At 44.6% G+C, this 18242-nt stretch overlaps 1 protein-coding gene across 2 annotated transcripts in view; it reads right to left on the bottom strand.

The window, feature by feature from the left end:
- Nucleotides 1-18242, bottom strand: part of SRFBP1 (serum response factor binding protein 1) — a 153873-nt gene that overhangs the window by 40056 nt on the left and 95575 nt on the right. The gene's annotated exons all lie outside the window — the stretch shown is intronic.

The following is an 18242-nucleotide window of genomic DNA, read 5'->3' as shown; positions in this document are numbered from 1 at the left end:
CATAACTGATTTCTCTTTCTGAAATGCTAGCAACCTGTTTGTCATGGGTCTCATCACACAGAGTCATTATCCCAAAATCAAGTATGCAAGTCTGGAATTCTGACTTTACTATGCTTACTCCCAAGCCGCATTGTCTGCATCTATTGACAGAGAGTGGGTGGCTCGGCCCCATCCAGTGGCTATAAATCTGCCCAATGAGGAAGGACACAGTGGCGAGAGCCAACAATTTTGTGCATATTGCTGGATCGTATTAGGCAAGTATAAGGGGGGCTGGGAGTAATTTCGCAGCATAGAATGCATTAAGGTGAAAAACCTTAAGGCTTTAGTACCACTTTACTCTTTAAAGCGAACCTTTGATTGTTGCCCTTTTTTCCCCCCAAGGTAAATGAGCTGGCAACCAAAACAAGAAAAAAGACTCAACACCCATATCGGGGCATTTATAAAAATTCAAGCATGTCCAGTTTCTTTTAAGCTGTTTAGAGTACATGCCTAGCATTTAACGGCAGATGCAGTTTTATTAAAGTCGTTCTCTCTTCATGTCAGTCAAAGCACAAGTTCTAAGCATAACTTGCGATGCTTGCTGAGATGTAATTAATTACAGCAGGAAAGCTCAGCTTCTGGGGATTGTCTGTTGGGAGTGAGAAAATGGAACTGCCAGTGAAATCTAAAAGAGCAAAAACATTTTTTGAGTGAAATGCATTGCTATCTGGTGTCAGGTAGCAACAGACTTTCAGAGGGATGTTTTCTTTCAATAACACCAGGACTTCATTCCTTTCCAACAAATGTCATGATTTCTGCTTGCTATAATCACTTACATATTTCCAAAGTGTCAGTCAACCTATAGTATTATTTTCTATCCTAAGCTACCATTTTAAAGTCTTCTATACAGAACAAAAACTCCCCCCATACACCAAAAATCAACATGGTCATAAATACATGACAAGAGGTGACATCCACTATAGCACTTGCAAGTGGAATATTTTTTTACTTACCAAATACTGTCAGAGAGAATATTAAAAAGACGGAAAGTTAAGACATTACCCACTTCTCAAAATTCCAGAAGAAATGAGAAACAGATTCCACAGCAGGAAACTTCCCAGACTCAAAATATAAAAACATAAGTGAATTTGATATTGGTTTAAAATTTAGTTTTGAAATAAAATCTTTAACATTGTTTCCTCTACACACACCAACAACTTTCTTCTTCTTATCCACTTGCTTTTTTCCAAGGTAGACAGTGAAAACTTATTGTTAGTCAACACAAATATATCATCAGTTTCTGATACAGTAATGCTGGACATACAAACCATTCTAATATGATTTAGGCTCCATTTACACTGTTCCGATCAGCAGGGGATCTGCTCTCAGATCCCCCACTGATTGGAGACGATCTGGATGGATGTCACATCTGTGCCTGTTCAGTTTCTGCAGAGTGGACACTGGCAGACCCTTGGCAGCTCTATGCGTGGCCGGGTGTAAATGAACCTTCCTGTCCATTTACATCAGGCTACCTCCAATCCACTCCACTGTCTAGGCCCAGACTGGGACAAAAAAAAAAGGGTAAGCATGGTGATGGGATATTCACGGAGTCGGCCCATTGCACTGCAAAGGGGCACTGTGATATAAGGGGGACCGCACCGCAAGGATTACAGTGGCCCTCTACAGTGCAGCTCAGGTTATATCACAGAACCCCTAGCAATCACAGCCACCAATCAATGTGCCCCTTGCAGTTATACCCCCCTCTTTTCTCTCTAATCACTGCGCCCCCTTTTACAGTCCCCTGCATAGCCCTACCTTTGACAGGGCAGAGGCAGGATTCAGCCTGAGTGACTTCTCTAGGGTCTCCCGCCCTACCAACGATATCATCCTATCGGCAGAGCAAGGGGCAGGAGGAGTTACAGATCTGGATAAAAGGCAGGGGATTACCTGCTTGTTAATATAAAAAGACTCTTGCTCTCTGTGCAGATCTCAAGCTCCACCCACCTCCTGCTCTGCTTAGAGCAGGACATTATTGGCAGGGCGAGAGAGCCAGGCAAGGAGAAACAGGCATGATTGCATAGTGGGAGGTGAGCAGCAACCGCAGTCTGTTAGCCCTGTCTGGATCATGGTCGCCGCTTACCTCCTCTGCTGTGAGGCCTAGTCATTAACAGGCCACAGACCTGTACCAATCCATGGCCCAGGGGTTGGGGACCCGTGCATTAGCCAGCTCTTGTTGGAACATGCTGCGGCCCTATGGCCAGTGCAGGCCTGCTGCTGTCCAATCTAATCAAGACTGCATGGCCCCTGAGGTAGGTGGGTGTAAACAGACAGTCCATTTATATATGCCTGTGGGGATCCATAGAACTTCCAGTTAGCTCAGTCTAAAAAACTGACAAGTGGACCTGATCGGAATTGCCTGTGTGAAAGGGGCCTTAGCAAGAAGCAGAAAGCAAAGATTGCCAGCTTTATTTTCTCAATGAGTAGTATGTGTGGATACACTGATCATCATAGTCTTTTCATTACTGTGGGATATTTTATAGTAATTATAAGCTGCTTGCATAGGTCTCTCTTCAAACACTTTATAGGCTGCTGTAAAATCTTTATTATACCCTCTCTCTATCAAACCCTAGAGAGAAACTGTAAAATTCTTTAACCATTTAATGACCAGAGGTCATTGATGATGTTGCCATATAACTCCAATTGTTGTAAATTATAATCTGTATATCTTAATAATGTTTATATTTTTAAGCTTATCTAAGGCTTTTATTTAACCACTTCCCACCCGGCCACTGTACATATACGGCCGGGCGGGCGCTCTCTCCTTCTGAGTGGACGTTCAGGAACGTCCCTCAGAAAAAGGGGGATCGCACGCGCGCGTTCCCAATGCACTTGTGTCACCCGGACACGGCGCATCTCAGATCAGCAGGAGGGCTTCATGATAGGCCCTCCTGATCACAACGGCCATGTCCAATCACAGCCATCATGTGATGTAAACATAGAGCCGGTTGCTAGGCGATCCGCTCTCCTCTCCTCACATAGAAGTTGTCAGTGAGGAGAGGAGAGAGATCGCTGCAGCCCAGCTGGTGATCAGTATGAGCTGTTTTTTACAGCTTTTTACTCACTGATCACCAGCCTAGTGTCACACACAATGTAAAATACACACAGTAAACACACGTCCCCACATAGTAAACACACCTGGTCCCCACATATGTAACAGTAAAATCACATGTCCCAATTATCATTTGCACACATATGTCCGTGATCTCCTGCGCACATCTGTACATGATCATTTGCGTACATATGTCCGTGATAACAAAAACCAATTATTATACACTTAACAGGAATTTTGTTACCAAAAACATGTAACGGAATACATTTTGGCCTAAATTTATGACAAAATTGTATTTTATTGTATTTCTTTTAAAATAGAAAGAAGAAAATAGTTTTTTTTTTTCATATTTCTGCTCTTTTTTCTCTTATATCGCAAAAAATAAAAAAGAGTCATGAATAAATACCACCAAAAGAAAGCTCTATTTGTGCAAACAAAATGAAAAAAAATTCATTTGGGTACAGTGTAGCGTGACCGCGCAATTGTCATTGAAAGTGCTAGAGCGCTGAAAGCTGAAAATTGGTCTGGGAAGGAAGGGGGGCGAAAGTGCCCATTATTGATGTGGTTATTACAGTTTTTCTGTATATACAGTACTGTGCAAAAGTTGTATGCAGGTGTGAAGAAATGCTGTAAAGTAAGAATGCTTTAAAAAATATATATTTTAATTGTTTGTTTTTTTAAAGAAAAGATAGGTATAGTGAGAAAAATTCAAAATAAAAGCCATATTTGGTGTGGCTACTTTTTGGCTTCAAACCAGCATGAGTTCATACACTTGCACACAGTCAGGGATTTTGTAGGATTAGAGTAGAGGTCGACCGATATTTAGCCTTTTTAAAGAAATCGTCATCGGCCGATTATTATCTAAAAAAAGGCCGATTGTTGGAGATCTGAGGCAGGGGTGTGCTGGGTGAAAATCCCGTCCGCCCACCCATCGTCTATTTTAAACGGCTGCTATCATGGCCGCTACATGACTTTTTTTTTCCCCCAGTGGAGGAATTTGGCAGCGGCTGCCTCCAATTGACTGTTCCCGGCCACGCTGCATTCTGGGGATTGCAGTCTGGAGGCAGAGGCAGTGGAGGAAGTCAGCAGCGGTGGCCGCGCTGCATTCTGGGGATTGTAGTCTGGAGGCAGAGGCAGGCTGCGCGGCACATCAGGGGAAGAATGGAGCAGTCTTTTGCCATGCGAGGGGACAGAACGGAGCCGGGAGCACTCCGCTGGTGGGCACTGAAGAGGTGTCAGTAAATGACAGCTCAGCACTGGTGAGCTTGGCACTGGTGGGCACTGATGAGCTTGGCACTGGTGGGAATTGATGAAATTGGCACTGGTGGGCACTGAATGACAGCTTGGCACTGGTGGGCACTGATAAGGTGGCAGTGATTGACAGCTTGGCACTGGTGGGCACCGATGAGCTTGGCACTGATGGGCACGGATGAGGTGGCAGTGGGCAGCTTGGCACTGTGAGCTGGGCACTGGTGAGGTGGCAGTGAATGACAGCTTGGCACTGGTGAGCTGGGCACTGGTGGGCTGCACTGGTGAGCTGGCAGTGGTAAGTTGCACTGATGGACACCAATGAGGTGGCACTGGTGGGCACCAATGAGGTGGCACTGACAGGCTGACCTGGAAGGCACTATTGAGGTGGCACTGATGGGCTGCACTGGTGGGTACTGATGAGGTTGCACTGACAGGCACAAATGGACACAGATAGGCTGCACTGGTGGGCACTAATGAGGTGGCACTGAATCTGATGAGGTTGCATTGACAGTCTGCTTTGGGGACTAATGGATACTGATGGGCTGCACTATTGGGCACTGATGTGGCACTGACAGGCTGCACTGATGGTGTATGAATAACCAATTATACCAAGCGGCTGCTAATAATCAATTTCAGATGCAGGTTCAAACACAGTCAAATTGACACAAACAGCTGTGTAGGAGGCTTAAAACTGGGCGAGGAACAGCCAAACTCTGCTACTAAGGTGCAGTTTTGAAAGACAGTTTCAGGTGACAGGTCATACACTATGGCAAGACTGAGCACAGCAACAAGACACAAGGTAGTTATACTGTAAAGGAACATAAATGCAGTGGCTGGCCAAGGAAACTTAATGCAGCAGATGATTAAAACACAGCATGATTACTTCCGTTTGACATCAGAAGATGTGCAGCAGTGCCATTAGCACAGAACTGGTGGAAATCAGTGGGACCCAGGTACACCTATTTACAATGCAGAGAGGCCTGGCCAGAAGTGGTCTTCACAGAAGAATTTCATCCAAAAAAGCCATACCTACGACATGGAACAAGGATAAGCGACTCAACTAGGCACAAAAACATAAGATCTGCGTCGCGAAAGAATGGCAGCAGGTGCTCTAGACTGATGATTTAAAACTTGAAATATTTGCCTGTAGCAGGAGGCAGTTTGTTTGCCAAACGACTCGGAAGTGGTACAAAAATGAGTGTCTGCAGGCAACAGTGAAGCGTGGTGGAGGTTTCTTGCAAGTTTGGGGCTGCATTTCTGCAAATAGAGTAGGAGATTTGGTCAGGATCATTGGAGAAATACTGGCAGATATTTATCCATTATGCCATACCATCAGGAAGGCATGTGGTTGGCCCCAAATATATTCTGGAGCAGGACAATGATCCCAAACATACAGCCAATGTCATCAAAAATAATTTTCAGCGTAAAAAAGAGTAAGGAGTCCCGGAAGTGATGGTTTGGCTCCCACAGAGCGCTGAACAGCCAAGTTCCTTCAAAAACTGCAAGTGTACCAAGAAGAAAAAATGCTTTTTTTTAAAGGCAAAGGGCAGTCACACCAAATATTGATTTGGTTTTGATTTCTCCATTGTTCATTTACCTTCCATTTTGTTAACTGATAGAAAATAAATGATTAACAAATTTGAAAGCATTGTTAATTTACAGCATTTTTCACACCTGCCTAAACATTTGCATAGGGGTGTGTGTGTATGTGTGCTTCAAAATTAAAGTGAATCAACATTAAAGTCCATCCAAATAAAGTGCTCCAAAAGAAGCATGTCTGCATCTTGAATATATTTGACAAACTTATGTCTTCCACCACAATGTGCACAGCCTGTAGCCACCACCTTCAGCCGTCGGTTGACTTTACACGTACATTATATGATTGGTTTTTATCTATTTTTAATCATTTTTAAAAGGAATCAGTTAACTATTATGTCTCTATACCCTGTAAACAGCCATTTCAGCAAAAAAAAAAAAAAAAATCCTTTAGTGACCCTTTAAGGACCGCCTCCTGCAGATATACGTCGGCAGAATGGCACGGCTGGGCACAAGCACTTACCTGTACGTCCTCTTTTAAGTGCCCAGCCGTGGGTCGTGGGCGCAACCCGGTCCGAAGCTCCGTGACCCGATCGCCGCCGGAGTCCCGCGATCGGTCCCCAGAGCTGAAGAAACACAGCTTCCCCGTTCTTCACAGTGGCAGCTTCATTGATCGTGTGTTTCCTAATATAGGGAAACACGATCAATGACGTCACACGTCCAGCCCTGCCCCCCTACAGTTACTGCACAGAAGCACTCTTTAGCTGTGCACACCAGACTTCTAAAGAGAGCGGTGACATAGAACATTGTGCAGGACAGAGCTTACAACATTCTCCATGCACTGTACTGTTAGATGGTTCAGCCAAAAAGAAAACAAAGGTTCACTTTGAAGAGATTCTGTTGCAAAACAAAATTTAAAAAAGCATTGCCTACAAAAAAAGGCACTAAATTGTCTCTTGAATATTCACTTCTCTCTCTTCAAGGCCTACGGGCTCCAGCAAAATCTTTAGCATTTGACACTATGATAGGTCTAACAGATGCTTGTTGCTGGGTGTTGTAGTTTTATCTACTGCTCCATGCATCATTACAGGACACCACAGAAGCTGGCAGGAGGAACTGCAGCGCACAGTGGGGGGCCAGGAATCCGACAAACAAGTGGGAATTCTGCCAGTGATCTTGGGGCTGGAAATTAAGAAACTGAGGTTAACCACTTGAGGCCCGCGCTATAGCCGAATGACGGCTACAGCGCGGACCTGAAAATCCAAGTGGACGTCAATTGACGTCCGCCCCTTTGCTCGCTCCCGAGCGCGCAGCGGGGAAACGCTGTGCTGGCCGTGTCCCTTGGACACAGCCAATCACAGACAGCCGTGAACGGCCAATCGAGGTTGGCCGTTCGGTAGGCGATCTGTGCGGCCAATGAGAGATGATCTCATATGTAAACATATGAGATCATTGCTCATTGCTGGCTCTCACAGACAGCGTCCTGTCAGGGAGAGAGGAGACCGATCTGTGTCTCTTGTACATAGGGACACAGATCGGTCACCTCCCCCAGTCACCCCCCTTCACCCACAGTTAGAACACTAAGCAGTATACACATTTAACCCCTTCCTCACCCCCTAGTGTTAACACCTTCAATGCCAGTCACATTTATACAGTAATTAGTGCATATTTATAGCACTGATCGCAGTATAAATGTGAATGGTGCCAAAAATGTGTCAAAAGTGTCCGATGTACCGCTATAATGTCGCCGTCCCAATAAAAATCGCAGATCGCCGCCATTACTAGTAAAAAAATAAATAATAAAAAATAATAATTCTGTCCCCTATTTTGTAGGCGCTATAATTTTTCGCAAACCAGTCGCTTATTGCGTTTTTTTTTACCAAAAATATGTAGAAGAATACGTATCGGCCTAGAATGAAAAAAAAGTTAAAACAAATAAAAAAATTGGGATATTTATTATAGCAACAAGTAAAAAATATTGTATTTTTTTTCAAGATTTTCGTTCTTTTTTGTTTATAGCGCAAAAAATAAAAACCGCAGAGGTGATCAAATACCACCAAAAGAAAGCTCTACTTGTGGGGAAAAAAGGACGTCAATTTTGTTTGGGGGCCACGTTGCACGACCGCGCAATTGTCAGTTAAAGCGACACAGTGCCGGAAGCTGAAATTTCACCTGGGCAGGAGGGGGGTATATGTGCCCAGTAAGCAAGTGGTTAAAGGGGTTGTAAAGGAAAACATTTTTTTTTCATAATAAGCAAATAAGCATCCTTTACCTGCAGACATTACTCTTTTCACTTCCTCATTGTTCGTTTTTGCTCAGAAGTTGCTCTATTTCTTCTCTGTTCTGTTCACTTCCTGCTTGTCTGATTTTTACTCACCACCGTGAAGGGAGGCTTTACTGCGGTGGTCAATGATGTGCTCGCCTCCTCCTGGGAACTACATCTGTGCGGCAGGATGCTCTCTACATGTTAGAGACTTCAAGGAGGTGTGAATTACTGGGCGTGCCGCAATGCATACTGGGAAATGTAGTTCTTACATGAACGAGCACCGCAAACCAGGAAGTGAATGAGAGAACAGAAACTAGAATGCCGGAGGTGATATAGATGAAGGAATTTAATAAAAAAATATTTTACAAATCCTTTAAGCTGCCCTTTTCAGAGTTAAGTATTAAGAGACTTTCTTGCATCCTTTTATAGACAACTATTTTAAGATTTTAGTGGCAAAACTACATTTGAACAGGTAAAAAAAAAAAAAGAATGAATGCAGTGTGAATTTTCAACCCCCAAAATCAAATATGTTTAAATATGTTTCTCTGGAAATTTTGAAAGGGTGTACAATACTAAAGCTCAGTACACACTTTCATCTCTACATGTGACATTTAGGTCAAGACAGACCAATCATGGTTGAACAATTAGATGGATTACACAACACTTATGCTGCGTACACACGATCATTTTTTGGCAGGAAAAAAAACATTGTTTTAAAAAAAAATTGTGTTTGGGCTTCACATCATTTTTCGGGTTCTGAAAAACGACAAATTTTTTCTACATGCAAAAAAACTTTTTTTTTTTTTTTTATAGAATATGGAAACAGAGTCGCTTTTGTATATTGTATGGATATCAGAATGATTATATCTGGAAATTTGCGAGCATGGACAAAAATAGCATGTCACACCACTTTTTTTTTTTTACACACAGATAAAAACAAAAATGTAATTAATGCAGTTATGAATGCTTTCAAATGTCCTTATAGGAAACTCTTGGAATCCCTATATGTCTTGATGGAAATATAATTTTATATAGCAAGAAGGAGAGGCACAGACAGACACTTTATGCAGAATGAGTCCTTTTAAATGAGCACACTGCTTTAGCTGCTCAGGGTTCTCTAGGACAGTAAGGTAAGCTGAAGTTAACTCCAATCAGAAGCTAAACGACCAAAAATTACACAGTCATTACACTGCCTACACAGACCTTCTACGTGGCTATCTTTCAGCATGTCTCTTGCAGCTTGTTGAGGCATGTAACAATGAACAAGTGCATTTAAGGTTATGTTTTTTTTTTTTCTTCCCAAGAATGTAAAAATGGTTGGCATTTTAAACTATGCACTTCGATCTGAGATTCCACTATAAACTGCATGCCAGGCAAGCATTAAAATAGCCAATGTCACAATGTAAGATTAAAGGAAAAGCCTGGAATTGTAGAAGAGCAGGATATTGTTTTAAAAATAAACTTGGTTAAAAAGTGGTAAGAAAAGAAATGGCTGCACATCCAGGAATTCCGATTGCCTTTTATTGTTGATGACACGAAAGACACCACCACGAGGTCACGTAAACGCGTTTCACACAAACATCTTGTATTTAATTATTACCGGTTGAAGTGGTTGTATACCCTGTAGAATAAGGCTTACCTGTAGGTGCTAGAAATATCTCCTAAACCTCCATGGTTAAGGAGGTATTTACAATAGAGATGTGCTGTTTCTAGAGGTCATGCCGTGACTGGCGGCTCCCGTGCGCATGCGTAGGAGTGACGTCATCGCGGCTCCAGGCCTATCACAGTGCAGGAGCCACGATACCTGGAAGTAAATCCAGGACGACATGTCGCCAGCTGGTGCTGAGTGGGGGCTTTGATCCCAGGTGAGTAATACATAATGAGCTAGTATGTCCGCTTTTTCATCCATCCATTTTCGGGTGAAAAAGGGACATACATTGGTCCCTATGAGATTGCGGGTGTCAGCGCATGAACATCCGCTGACACCCGATCTCGCCCGCCTCCGCAAAGATCCGATTTTGCAGACGGAAGAAAACCCTATTTTTCCTTCCGTCTGCGGATCAGATTGGATGAATACGGACATACGGTCCATTTTCATGCGATCCCCCATAGGGGAGAGCGGAGAAAAGACAGGGCGGTCTCTGCATCATGGAAGAAGAGCTTTGACATCAGCCATAGGTATCTTTTAGCACAACACATGAGGGTTCAACAAAGCTTAAAAAGGTCAATTAGTGGTTATATTGTCTGCCTGGAAGCACAAGTGTCATCAATTCAAATCTCAATCATAACACTGCATGGACTTTGAATGTTCTCCCTGTCCTTGCATGGGTTTCCTCCCACACTCCAATGACATGCTGGTAGGCAATTGGCTCCTGTATAAATTAGCTCCAGTATGTGTATGTATGAATGTGAATCCGGGACCTTAGATTGTAAGCTCTTTGAAGGCAAGGACTGAAGTTAAAGAACAATATATTGGATATATTTAAATCACTGCAAAAAATGTTGCTGCTATATAAAAACCTGTAATAAATAAAATACTTTTCCCTGTGCACTGCACCCTGGGAGGAGTAGGTAACCCATATTAATAAGTGGTAGGTATTTCCTAGAACCCCCATAGATGAAAAGAGCTGTAGGCAGGCAGAGCTAAAATGAATATTTGCCCGGGTAGGGGCATCAATTGCTCAGAACAGATCACTTTACCCTAAAGAGGCCCTAAATGATGTGAACGCTAACAATTAACGTCTCTTATCTGCTACCTTTTGGTCTGTTAAATACCACTTCAACTGTTTTATATCTGTTCAATAAGTGTCCACCTAGTTATTATATGGACCTATAAAATAATTATTGTCTATGCTGTAGAGATAGAAAGTAGTGTAGCAAAAGACAATGGGCAAGGCTGGCACTACATAGTCCACAAAAATGCTGTGTCTTGTCAGACAAAAACAGAGCTTATGAGCGGAGAGCATTTCTGGTATTTTTCTGTATGTGCAGGGTCTTTAAAGTGATAAAACATGGGAAAATGTACATACTTTTTAGCAATATATTGCATATGTTTTTGCCATGTTAAAGCTTTAGGCCCCTTTCACACTTGTACGACCTGAAAGGTGCACGACTGACACGACTTGAATCAATGTCTGTGGAATTTTGAGGTCTTTAGATCTCAAGTCACATCAAAGTTGGACCAAAGTAGTGCAGGGACTACTTTGAAGTAGCACAGATATGAAAGGTACTCATTGGAAATCATGGGGTACGACTTTTCAGTCCCAAGTCACACAAGTGTGAAAGGGGCCTAAAAATGATACTAAAAGGTAAGGTATTTTTTTAGTTAAAAAAAACAAACATATTATACTTACCTGCTCTGTGCAGTGGTTTTGCACAGAGCAGCCTGGATCTTCCTCTTCTCAGGTTCCTCGCCGGCAACTCCTGGTCCCTTCCTCCTGTTCAGTGCCCCCACAGTAAGCAAGTTGCTATGGGGGCTTCCGAGTCGAGACACGGCGCTGTGGCCCGGCCCCGTTCCCTCGCTCCCCTCAATGGCTGGCTGGCTGACTTTGATTGATAGCAGCAGGAGCCGATAGCGCAACGCTGCTGTCTCAGCCACACTCGAGGTCTGAGGTAAACCAGGTGGTTGTTGCAGTTTTTTTGCCCTCCAACCCCCCAGACAACACTAACATACAGCTTCTCACGGCTGTACATAAGCTGCTGCTGCAATTCTTCATGACCCAACCTAAACAGCATGTCACTTTCAGGGGGTTGTGCCCATGGAGATGATCTGTGTCAGCACTGCAGATCCCCAACACCTCATCATGGATTTGGCAGGCGGCTGTGACTTTGTAAAGTCTCACAGCCAGTTCCCCAAGGCATGGCAATATCTGTAGCCTCCTGGGATGTGCAATGTGTCTCACAAGTGTTTGGAAAGTGGTGGGGGGTTTAAATTGACCCCATTCTCGTCTAGGCGGGGATTGAAGAAGAAGGTGGTCTGGGAATGACAACAGTTTATCTGTCCTCCAACCGCCTGAAAACACCATCAAACAGCTTCTCACGATTGTACATATGCTGCTGCTGCAGTGCTTCATGGCACAACCTACACAGCAGGTCTCTTTCAGCTGGTGGTGGTGCTGCTGAATGAGCCTAGGGGGCCGTGTCAGAACAGCAGCAGCAATGCACAGGAGTGCAGAGCGGTAGTATAGCAATTATAGTATTGAAACCAGCCCATGTAGATGAGCCTTCTCAGCACTGCAGATCCCGGACACCACATCATGGATTTGGGAGCCAGCTGTATCAAAAAATAAATAAAAAAGCTGCAAACTCATTAGAGCTTGGGAGAAGAAAGAGGAGTCATACAAAAAATAAGTATATCTCTGCAATGCATGCACACTTACAGTATATACTCGAGTATAAGTCGATTTTTTTCAGCACATTTTTTTGTGCTGAAAATGCCCCCCTCTGCTTATACTCGAGTCACCTTTTTGCGCCTGATCTCCCGGAATTTGGGGACCCGGTACTGGCCAGCCGTAGGTCCCCTGGACCCCAAACTTGGCACACGTGTAGCCTCATTTCTCCTCTACAAGTTTTTTCCAATTTTGTTGTCTGGGGGACCTACGGCTGGGGATCAATTTTTCAAAGCCGGGCACCCCTTCCATAGACTCTCACGTTAAAACGTCAGTCTAGTCATGGGCACAGTGAGGCATGGACATGGACACAGTGAGGCATGCAGATGAACACCCTAGGCTTATACTCGAGTCAATAAGTTTTCCCTTTTTTTGTGGTAAAATTACATGCCTCGGCTTATATTCGGGTTGGCTTATACTCGAGTATATACAGTATATTTAGTCTCTTTAAAAAATGCAGCAAGTACAGAAAAATATATAGTGATCCTGCCAAAAATCCAATGAGTTTCTACCTTCTCGGACTGGTCTGACAACACTGTCTTTACTGCTGCACTGAAATACCAGACAGTGTTGTCAGACCAGTTTTCTGTGAATACTTAGGTACATGTGTTTTTTTCATTTTTTAGCTTTAATAAATTTGCAAATATTTCAAACAAACTTCTTTCATGTTGTCATTATGGGTTGTTGTTTGTAGAATGTTGAGGAAAAGCTAAATTAGACTTACCCGTAACTCCTTCTGAGAGTCTTCCAGGACAGCCCATGAGACCTAGGGCTCCTCCTACCAGGACAGGAAACATGTTACCCCCACCAGATAAAATGGCGGTCCTCCAGGCCCCATGTCAGTCTTCTCGAGAATCGTAGGACTTCCCTGAAAAACATATACATAATACACATAACTTCCATACAAAACCGGGTGGGAATCCGGCTGTCCTGGAAGACTCACAGAAAAGGAGTTACCGGTAAGTCTAACTCAGCTTTTCTCCCAAGCGTCTTCTAGGACAGCCCATGAGACGATGAGCCAGAACTTACCAGTCTAGGGTGGGACAACTGCCTGAAGGACCTTTCGACCAAACGCCTGCTCTTGAGCAGATAGGAGATTCAGGCAATAATGAAGGTCGTATAACTGGACCATGTGGCAGCCTTGCAAATTTGGTCCGGTGAGGCACCAGCCCTCTCAGCCCAAGACGCAGACAAGTCTGTTGAATGCGCAGTGACAAAAAGTGGAGGAACTTCTATAATTTTGTAAGCTTCCGAGGTGGCTTGCTTTATCCATCTGGCCAATGTGGCTTTAGATGCACTCTTACCCCTGTGCGTACCTGAAAAACGACAAACAAAGCGCCTGTTTTCCTAAAGGTCTTGGTGACCTTCAGATAGACGAGAAGGGTCCTTCTCACATCTAAAAAACTAAACTTTCTCTCTTGTTCGCCCTGTGGCGAACTACAAAAGGATGGCAGTACAATGTCCTGCGATCTGTGGAATGTAGTGGCCACCTTAGGTAAAAAACCTGGATCCATTTTTAAAACAACTCAATCCTCAAAAATCGTGAGGAACGACTCCCTCACTGATAAGGCCTGTAACTAGCTTACACCACGAGCTGAGGTAAATGCTATAAAAAAAATATATATTTTAAAAGTAACTTAATAGAAATATCCTCTAGGGGCTCAAAAGGAAACTCCACCAGAGTTTGAAGTACCAGGGACAGGTCCCAGGTTGCTCATCACTACTGGCCTGGCCCTAGAAATGGATTGAAAAAATCTATCTACCGCAGGATTTTCCAAAAGAGAAAACTGGAAGAAAACACCGATAGCTGCCGCCTGTACCTTTAAGGTACTAACTGAAAGACCCTTATCGACACCCTCTTGAAAAAATTCTAAAATAGAAGGAACATCATGCGTTGATCTTTGGTTTTCAGACAGACATCCATGAGTTAAACTTTTTCCAAACTTTGGAATATATGGCTCTAGTGACTGGTTTTCTGCAATTCACCAGAGTCTTGATTACTTTGTCAGAAAACCCCTGAGCCCTCAGTATCTTTTCTTCAGATACCAAGCCGTCAAGTTTAAGGAAGCCACCTGTGGGTGTGAGACTGGACCCTGCGATAACAAGTTCTCTCTCTTCTGAAGCCTCAGTGGAGGCTCAGATCAGAGTCTGTAGCAGGGAAAACCATGGCCTCTTGGGCCAAAAGGGGGCGATCAGAATAAAATCTGTTTCTTCTAGGAGCACATCTGGAATAAGTCTGATTGGCGGGAAGGCGTGGCAGAGGTCGAATGGCCACGGATTCGCCAGAGCATCGATCCCCAATGAATGATCTGCTGGGTTCAGAGAAAAGAACTCCTCTGTCTTGCGGTTGTCCTGGTTTGCAAACAGATCTGCTTCGGGACAACCCCATTTGTTGTGATCTCTGCAAATACCTCTGGATGAAGCGACCAATTGTCTCGCTCCACCTTGTGGCGAATGAGATAGTCTGCCAGACCGTTTTGCGTCCCCTTCAGGTGCACTGCTGTAATTGAGACTAGATTCTTTTCTGCCCATGACAAAATTTCCTGGCCAATCGATTGAAGAATCCGACTCCTCGTGCCTCCCTGTTTGTTGAGGTACGCAACTGTCGTGATGTTGTCGGACAGGATCTGGAGATTGTGACCCCTGATTTCCGACTGAAAAACTTGCAGGGCTCTCTGAACCGCTAGAAGCTCTCTCTGGTTCGATGAAGCTTTTGCTTCCCTCAAGGACCATTTTCCCTGTGCGACTGTCGCTGAGGTGGGCTCCCCATCCCCAGGAACTCGCGTTCGTCGTGATCCTCTGGGATACAGGAATGGACCATGGCAGGCCTCTTGTTAGGTGAAGATTTGACCTCCACCAACACAAGCTTTTTTATACCTTGGTAGGGAACAAAACTCTTGACTCCAGAGACCTTGCGTCTCCATCCCAGTTTTTCAGAAGAAACATCTGCAATGGTCTTTGATGGAATCTTGCCCATGGTACTGCAGGGAAACACGAGGTCATCAGACCTACTGTCCTTGAAATTTCCCTTAGTGAGAGCAACTGGTTGGTCTGTAAAGCTGAAACCGCTTGCACCATCTTTGAGACCTTCTCCTCTGGGAGAAAAACTTTTTGGTCTACTGAGCAAAAATCGTAACCCAGATACTTCACCTTCTGGGCCGGATTTAAGGAAGACTTCTCTCTTTTTATCAACCAACCTAGGGATTGAAGGAAGTCCTGCACAGTCTGGAGATCGGTTAGCAATTTTTGGTAAGACTCTGCCACTATTAGGAGGTCGTCCAGGTAAGGGATGATAGTCATCGTCTTTAACCTTAGCGGAGCCAGCGCCTCCCCCAACACTCTGAGGACAGACCGAAGGGGAGGGCTTGAAACTGAAAGTGCCGAATTTCTGTTCCCATTTTGACTGCTATTCTCAAGAATCTTTGGAATGCTGGATGGATCGGGACATGCATATAAGCATCCCTTAAATCCAAAGCAGCCATGAAGCAGTTTGGGTAAAGCAAGCTTTTGATTGTGAACACTGTCTCCATACAGCTTGTACCTGTACCTGGTTTAGAGACCGAAGATTCAGAATAAGCCGATACTTTCCCGACGGCTTTCTGATAACAAAAATATGGGAATAAAACCCTTTGCTCTGATCTGAGTAGGGAACAGGAATCAGGACTTTCTGATCTAGCAAGTCTCCTATTTGGAGACCCAGAGCCCTCGCTTTTTCCCGATCTTTAGGAGGGGAGGTGATCAATAGTCGCTCTGGTGGTTGGCAGGGGAATTCCAGCCTGTACCCATTTGCTATTAGATCAAGGATGAAGGGACTTGAGATGACTGCTTCCCACTGTGGGAGAAAGGCCCTCAATCTTCCTCCCACTGGAAGATGCTGGTCACTGTGGCTTGGCGGGCTGTTGAGGTGTGTTAAATAAAACACCCCCTCTACCTCTGTCCTTGTGCCCGGTCCAATGTTTCTTGGTCCTGTTTTCCTTTTCTCTAGGACTTTGCTGCCTGCTTTGGCCACAAATTTTTGTGCTGCTTTTTCTTGTTTTCTGGAAAGGCCTTTTTCTATCGGCCATACATTCCAGTGCCTCCTGCTGACCTGGGCCAAAAAGATGATCCCCTGTTAGGGGAAGCCCACATAGGCGCAATTTAGAGGCTCCATCACTGGACCAGGTTTTAAGCCAAAGGCTTCTTCTGGCTGAGTTCACTAAAGCCGAAGTCCTGGCTGTCATTCTTACCGACTCTGCGGAAAAATCAGCTAAAAAAAAAAAAGACGACACTAAAAAGGAGAGGAAAGGATTTTAGAATCTCCTCCCTAATAGTAACCTGCCAACAGATGAGTTTGTATTTGTGTCAGACATTCTTCCAAGTTTCTGGCTACACAAGTGGAGGCCAGAGCCGGTTTAAGATTCCCAATAGCTGAATCCCAGGCTCTGTGAAGAAGGATATCTTCTTTCTTGTCTATCGGGTCCTTAAGCGTGCCCATATTATCAAACGCCAGGTCCGAATTTTTTGAAACCTTTGAAAGAGGTGCGTCTAACTTTGGATTTTTGTTCCACGGCTGCGCTGTATCCTCATCAAATGGAAACCTTCTATTTAGGTTACCAGAAAAGAAAGATTCTCTATCCCTGGGCCCTGTATCTGACCCTGATTCTTCTGGAGAAGAACGGATAGATCTGGTTTCAGTCTCAGAGTCTTCACTCTCTACACTCTGCTGTGGAGCGCCAACAACTGAAGCTTTTTTATTTGAGGATGTACCCTGTGGAGGAGCCTGAAACTTGTCAATTAGATCTTTAAAAGAGCTAAAAGTAGACGTAAGCTCATCTCTGACCGAAGTCAGCATTTTTTGACAGGAGGCTACTGGGCCATCCCTCACTAAGCCATCTATACTGGTGCAGCAAACTGTTTTGCACCAAGTGGGGCTCAGTTTGTTTCCGCAAACCACACATTTTCTTTTATGTGGCTGCGCTTGGGCCTTTTCCTGGGTCTTGGCCTGTAAGACAAAACAAATGACCCACAATAAAAACCCAAACCACAAAACACTCCATAACACCACATGCAGGAGGAAGGTAAATGTGTCACCTAGTTCCAGAATCCTATGATTGGGAGGGAGGGGGGGTAAAAAGTTTCACTCACCAGGATAGCAAGAGAGTGGCAGAACAAACACTCCAGGCTTACCTGGGAGGTGCTGGTGTTGTAGACCGCATCTGCTGCCTGTGTAGGTACTGCAGGAGAATCCATTTGTCCCCCTGGTCGTCCACAGCCTCTGCTGCTTCCAGCAGCCAGCATCCCCTGTTTGCGCCGTTTATGGAGACAGGAACCAGCGTCTCCGGTGCCCGATGATGACGTCACGCGACCCAGAAGTTTACCCCTCACCGGATCTTCCTGTGGGCCAGCTTGGAGTGCAGAAGCTCCGCTCTTGCAAGCGCTGTGGCTTCCTCATTCCCCTGCACAAACCAGCCTCGCTGTCTGCAGGGAAAGGACGCCACCTGCCGCACTGCAACTGCTATGGGCACTCCCCAGGCACAGAGAACAGAGAACAAGGGACAGCAGATTCTACCAATCTCCCCAGCGGAGATACTGCTACTGGCAAGGAAGAGGTTAGTTGAAATTACCCCCAATCAGCCATTAGAGCCCCTGCTCGTGAGACCTAGGGGACCAGGTTCCAGGAAACATGTTACCCTCCGTCCGGAGGAAACACTAATACCGACATGGGGCCTGGAGG

This window comes from Rana temporaria, chromosome 1 (assembly GCF_905171775.1).
Source record: "Rana temporaria chromosome 1, aRanTem1.1, whole genome shotgun sequence".
Taxonomy (NCBI): Eukaryota; Metazoa; Chordata; class Amphibia; order Anura; family Ranidae; genus Rana; species Rana temporaria.
The sequence above is the reverse complement of the archived record's forward strand: the minus strand, read 5'-3'. Positions and strand labels throughout refer to the sequence as shown.